Source organism: Phyllobates terribilis, unplaced genomic scaffold (genome assembly GCF_046119375.1).
Source record: "Phyllobates terribilis strain yellow unplaced genomic scaffold, ASM4611937v1 Scaffold_4__5_contigs__length_816908805, whole genome shotgun sequence".
NCBI lineage: Eukaryota > Metazoa > Chordata > Amphibia > Anura > Dendrobatidae > Phyllobates > Phyllobates terribilis.
Window position 1 is genome coordinate 813051514 of NW_027362764.1, and position 7387 is coordinate 813058900.

Below are 7387 nucleotides of genomic sequence, written 5' to 3' on the forward strand. Positions count from 1 at the left end.
CCCCCATTGTAGACGTGACCCCCCCACACACTGTACATGTGACCCCCCGCTGTACACATGACCCCCCAACTGTACACGTGACCCCCACACACACTGTACACGTGACCCCCCTCACTGTACACGTGACCACCCCAGTGTACACGTGACACCCCCACACAGTACACGTGATCCCCTGCTGTACACGTGACCCTCCCACACTGTACACGTGACCCCCCACTGTACACATGAACTCCCGCTGTACGCGTGACCACCCCACTGTACACGTGACTCCCCCAGTGTACACGTGACCCCCCACTGTACATGTAACCCCCGCTGTACATATGACCCTCCCACACTGTACACGTGACCCTCCGCTGTACACGTGACCCCCCCACTGTACACATGAACCCCCGCTGTACACGTAACCCCCCCCGCTGTATACATGACCCCACACACACACTGTACACGTGACCACCCCACTGTACACGTGACCCCCCACACTGTACACGTGACCCCCCGGTGTACACGTGACCCCCCCAGTGAACACGTGACCCCCCACTGTACATGTGACCCCCCACACACACTGTACACATGACCCCCCGCTGTACACGTGACCCCCCACACACTGTACATGTGACCCCCCACACTGTACACGTGACCCCCTCACACACACTGTACACGTGACCCCCTCACACTGTACACGTGAGCCCCCCACACACTGTACACGTGAGCCCCCCAACTGTACCCATGACCCCCTACAGTACACGTGACCGCACACACTGTACACGTGACCCCCCACTATACACATGACCCCCACACACACTGTACACGTGACCCCCCCACACACACTGTACATGTGACCCCCCCGCTGTACACGTGACACCCCCAACTGTACACGTGACCCCCACACACACACTGTACACGTGACCCCAACAGATACACTGTACACGTGACCCCCTCACACGCACTGTACACGTGACCCCCCCACACACACTATACACATGAGCCCCCCACACACACTATACACGTGAGCCCCCCGCTGTACACGTGACCCCCCCACACTGTACACGTGACCCCCCGCTGTACACGTGACCCCCTCACACTGTACACTTGACCCCCCGCTGTACAAATGACCACCAACACTGTACACGTGACCCCCCCACTGTACATGTGACCCCCCACACACACACTGTACACGTGAGCCCCCCACACACTTTACACGTGAGCCCCCCACACACTGTACACGTGACACCCCCACACACTGTACACGTGACACCCCCACACATTGTGCACGTGACCCTCACACACACACTGTACACGTGACCCGACAAACACTGTACACGTGATCCGACACACACTGTACACATGACCCCCCACACTGTATATCAGAAGAGAAGATAAGCAGTGTCCACTCCAGGGTGATGGTAAATTAGAGGTGTCTTTTATTCCGCCATGTAGCACAACGTTTCGACTCAGGAGAGTCTTTATCAAGTATAGAAAGTAACAAACATGGAGACCCAAGGTATTGTGGTTTACAGAAAAGGAGCAATCACCGCACAAGGCCCCATCATCATCATCAATTAGCATGTATGAAATATTACACATCAGGGTATTACACCTTACATCATCTCATAAAAGATTACACTGATACACAATAGGGGTAAAACACCTACTCACCAATCCGAAACAGTGCGGACCCCCAATCTCTGAGATGCATCATCCCTACAGCTACCGTCCACCAATCCCTCAAGACGAGGTCCAGAAGAAAATCCGCTCCACCTGGACAGGTCAATCCACTCCTGGTGTCCCATCACCTTAGTTACCAAACATCCTATTACACACCTCTATCCTTTATATGTCCCAAGGTATAGCCGGCCAATCACACCCCATATACCATCCATAGCGGTCATATGATCTCCTCTACCGCCTCCTTCACCAAGCGCGCATGCGCACTAGACGCCCAATCATAACCTAGACGTAGCAAGTGTCACAAAGAGAGCGGTCACATGATCTCCTCTACCCCCTCCTTCACCGAGCGCGCATGCGCACTAGACGCCCAATCATAACTTAGACATAGCAAGTGTCACAAATAGAGCGGTTACATGATCTTCTCTACCCCCTCCTTCACCGAGCGCGCATGCGCACTAGACGCCCAATCATTACCTAGACATAGCAAGTGTCACAAATAGAGCGGTCACATGATCTCCTCTACCCCCTCCTTCACCGAGCGCGCATGCGCACTAGACGCCCAATCATTACCTAGACATAGCAAGTGTCACAAAGAGAGCGGTCATATGATCTCCTCTACCCCGTCCTTCACCGAGCGTGCATGCGCACTAGACGCCCAATCATTACCTAGACATAGCAAGTGTCACAAAAAGAGCGGTCACATGATCTCCTCTACCCCCTCCTTCACCGAACGCGCATGCGCACTAGACGCCCAATCATTACCTAGACATAGCAAGTGTCACAAAGAGAGCGGTCACATGATCTCCTCTACCCCCTCCTTCACCGAGCGTGTGTGTCACCCCAGGCCTGGATGTCACAAATATTAAAGGCTGTGTCTGAGAGCAGGAGGGAGGTTCCCTGGTCAGGGACAATTAGCATACAGCACCTCCTGTCCCAGGCCAGTAGGGAGAGATGGCTGCCCCTATAAAAGCTGGAACTGAGGGCAGGGTTAGGGAGAACTGGACGACCTAGCTCAGGACTGAGACTAGTCCCAGAGAAGGAGGGACAATTGAGCTGTAGACAAGGAGTCCGTGAGGCAGTGGAGAAGCTGCGAGCCAGGGACAGAGGCGACGAGAGCCGGTCCTGGCAGAGAACCATTCTACCGGACATTGGGGTCTGAGGCTGTCAGGGTTGCAAGCCCAGCAGCAGAGAACCAACCCGCGAGGGATTTCAGGTCCCTTGGCCTAAGAAGCCTGGAGGCTCCGCCACACAGAGGGACCGGTATAGCACAGAGAAGCTACAGGTACCTAAGGCCCGAGTCGCAAGCCATACAGGCGAAGTACACGGCCAGCTCAGGGACGTGGGCTATTACACCACGAAAAGGGGGATAGTCAGCAAGGGCAGAGAGAGAACGGTAGGCCTTCACACTCACCCTGATCAGTGGGGCTCGCCCGAATGCTCTCAGACACCCAGGCCCATTCCTACCCGGTACTCCTGTCGGGTCATTAGTAATACCTACAATAAAGACCCTGGACTGTTTGAAGCGGATTCTGCACTCTTATTATTGCGGCCTGCACTATCACCCCCAGTATTCACATACGCTGCCCTGAGGCTACAATCTTCCCGTGGGGAGTTATCCTATCCCTGTGCTGCACACCAACATCAGCCTCAGCGGTCTGCCTTGCAGCGGCGGTCATCCCTGACCGCAATCCACGGGTGGCGTAGTCGGACATTCATAACTCTACAAATAGACTGCCACAGCATTTGGTCTGACCACCCTGAGCCATGGGATCGGGTTGCCACTACTAGCCCCATCATCGCACTGAAGCCCGGTTCCGGGTGCCCCACGGTCCAGCGGGCGAGTCACGTGCATGCGCACTAGACACCCAATCATAACCTAGACATAGCAAGTGTCACAAAGAGAGCGGTCACATGATCTCATCTACCCCCTCCTTCACTGAGCGCACATGCGCACTAGACCCCAATCATTACCTAGACATAGCAAGTGTCACAAATAGAGCGGTTACATGATCTCCTCTACCCCCTCCTTCACGAGCGCGCATGCGCACTAGACGCCCAATCGTAACCCGAACATAGCAAGTGTCACAAAGAGAGCGGTCACGTGATCTCCTCTACCCCTGCTTCACCGAGCGCGCATGCGCACTAGACGCCCAATCATAACCTAGACATAGCAAGTGTCACAAAGAGAGCGGTCACGTGATCTCCTCTACCCCCTCCTTCACCGAGCGTGCATGCGCACTAGACGCCCAATCATAACCTAGACATAGCAAGTGTCACAAAGAGAGCTGTCACGTGATCTCCTCTACCCCCTGCTTCACCGAGCGCGCATGCGCACTAGACGCCCAATCATAACCTAGACATAGCAAGCGTCACAAAGAGAGCGGTCACGTGATCTCCTCTACCCCACCTATACCTTGCTGGCATCTGAGTCGGAGTGGAGCTCTCTGTCCTTTACTGATCCAGCCTCTGGCCCATCAAGAGTCACTCTCATTTCATCAGTCCATAAAACCTTTGAGAAATCAGTCTTAAGATATTTCTTGAACCATTCTTGAAGTTTTATCTTATGTTTCTTGTTCAAAGGTGGTGGTTTTTCAGCCTTCCTTACCTTGTCCATGTCCCTGAGTATCGCACACCTTGTGCTTTTTGATACTCCAGTAACGTTGCAGCTCTGAAATATGGAAAAACTGGCCGCAGAGGGGACTAGCCTCTAACTAGTGGAGAACAACCATTCTCAGCTAGATAACCGGAAGCTGCTGCATTTTCAAGGTGCTGCAGCCGACAACCACAATTACGTCGCCGAAAAGGTGGCCGCATAGGGTCCAGGGGACTGCACGTCTTGGGACACTGATTGTGAGGCGCAGGGCAGGAGATGAGAGCCAGGGCAGGGAAGACGACCGGGAAAGGCACATAGAATGGGGTCCCGTTTAAGTACTCCTGAGAGACTTGAGAGATTGCTGAACCCTTTCCCTGGAGGACACAGGACGACGTGGGAGGTTACACACTGGCCCTTGTAACCTGGAGTCTTGAAAACTGTGAGTAAAACCTGAAGACTGCACCCCACTGTGTCCTGGAATTATTGCTGCGCCATCACCAGCCCTGCACTAAACCGCACCAACAACATCTACCTCATCAATCACCATATACTGCCCTGGAGCTTAGCTCTGCCTGTGGAGAGCTGAACCAACTCTGCTGTGTCACCATCAGCTCCAGAGGATCTGCACCGCAGCGGCGGCCCCATATAGCCGTATACCACAGGTGGCGTCACAAACATTATCTCTAAAAACTTATTTCCCCTCTTACTTTCCCCTTTAATTGACCGCCCTGGGTCACAGACCGGGTCACTGCCACTGTGTCATCCTCCAGCATCGACCGGCCTGGCTACTGAGTACCCCACGGCCCAGGGGGCGCGTCAACTTGGCGTCTCAAACAGGATGAACCGACCCGTTGCAATGGGTCCTGTGTGCCACAAAGACTGTGTATAACTGTATAAACTGCAGCCATTACTGTAGCACATACGGAGTTAATGATATGTGGGGTGTCCCATCGTGGGTGGAGCCTCAGAAACAGTGCCAAAATAGGCTCCTCCCACTTGAATAGACTGTACCAGAGTTGTCTGTCTCTCAGGCTGAAAGGTGCCAGCCTTCCCCTTTGAATCAGACTGAGGGGGGAGATTGGCTGTGTGATCCCATCCATCCCAGCTGCTGCAGCTCTGTGCTGTGTGATCCCATCTATCCATCTGCTGCAGCCCTGTGCTGTGTGATCCCATCTATCCAGCTGCTGCAGCTCTGTGTTGTGTGATCCCATCTATCTATCTGCTGCAGCCCTGTGCTGTGTAATCCATCCACTCATCCGATGATCCCAGCTGCTGCAGCTCTGTGCTGTGTGATCCCATCTATCCATCTGCTGCAGCCCTGTGCTGTGTGTTCCCATCTATCCATCTGCTGCAGCCCTGTGCTGTGTGATCCCATCTATCTATATGCTGCAGCCCTATGCTGTGTGATCCCATCTATCCATCTGCTGCAGCCCTGTGCTGTGTAATCCATCCACTCATCCGACGATCCCAGCTGCTGCAGCCCTGTGCTGTGTGATCCCATCTATCCATCTGTTTCAGCCCTGTGCTGTGTGATCCCATCTATCCATCTGCTGCAGCTCTGTGCTGTGTGATCCCATCTATCCATCTGCTGCAGCCCTGTGCTGTGTGATCCCATCTAACCATCTGCTGCAGCCCTGTGCTGTGTAATCCATCCACTCATCCGACGATCCCAGCTGCTGCAGCTCTGTGAATACAACACAAGTGTGAGAACCTGTGCAGCAAGAGTGCGGCTGAACGGTGACCAGCAGAGCAGTCTCGGTGACCGGCTGTGCAAGGAGCGATGACATAAGCATCCGGAACTTGTGAGTCCTACCCCAGCAAGGGTGAACTAGGGGGAAAGAAAGATGCCCACCTTAGGAGAAGCTCCAACAGTGGGTGCTGTCGCAGCCCTCATAATGCCACTGTCTATGCCATACATCCCAGGAGCGGCCTGGTTACCACAATACTCAGGGGAGTCGCATACCCTTAGCGATTTCAAAGAGAGACTGCGTAGCCTGTCTGACGTTTACCCCTTGGCCGAAGGGCAGAAGGTCAGCATTCGAATCGGTCAGCTAACTGGTGTCGCTGACCCTGGCCACCCACAAGCAGCTTCTGCTCCGGCTGCAGTTAAGTACCCCGGAGACAGGGTCATCTACACCCGTCACCAAGGAGAGCATGGATGGTACGCCCTCCATGTTCACAGAGTGGTGGAGGAGGAGGACATGCCTCTGCTGTCTGAAACTGATGACCAGGCTGGGCCATCTAGTGGTGACCCATTGTTTCACCGGAAGGGGCACCACTACTAAACTGTTTCTTGAAAAAAGTTTAAAAACTGTATATAGTTACCCGGAAGGGTATTGCAATAATTATTGTGTGTGTGTTTAAAAAAGTTTATCCATTTGCTTAGTGTACCCGGTAAAGGTACAAGGACTCATAGGTTGTGGACAGTGAACAACCAAACAACTTTCATTTGTACATAGTTAGCACTTCTTAAAGTGCTTCTTGTTGGTTTTATCAAGACAAAAACCTGTTTGACGTGGCCGAAGACATGGTCCAACAAATGGATCAGTTATGCCCTGCAGCCACGCCCAGGGCCTATGTTGGGGGTTTGTTGTGGACGGGTCCCCCCACTTTGCACCTTCACCAGTGAAATGGACACCTGGTTATCGATCTCACTGTAGCTTGCTGAAAAATGTTTTATATGAAAAATGCTTTATATGTGTGAAGAAAAATGTTATTTAAAGAAGTTTTATATAGTAACCTGAAAAGTTTAAAGAAAAAGTGCCTCCCATAAAGGGAAGTAAAAGTTATGATTGTTTTTCTATGTGATGCATCTAAAAATTTTGTATGTCTAAAACACCTGTGTTTTTGCTCTGTTCCAGCCCGCGGACGTGCTGTGTTTAACGGAGGGTGTGGTATGTGGCGCCCCTGCGGGTTCAGTTGCCACAGAGGTACTGCATCTCACCCAGAGGTGTGGTACCCCACTCTGAGGTAAGGAGGGAGTACTACCCGAGACCCTAACACCTGCATCCAATACACTCCACTTCAGTAGGGAAGGGCGAGATTGCTCCTAAGGGAGAGCACAGTCCCTGATCTCTAGCTGGAGGGTGGAACTAGGTAGAGGAGGTGGGTGGAGGAAGTAGATCA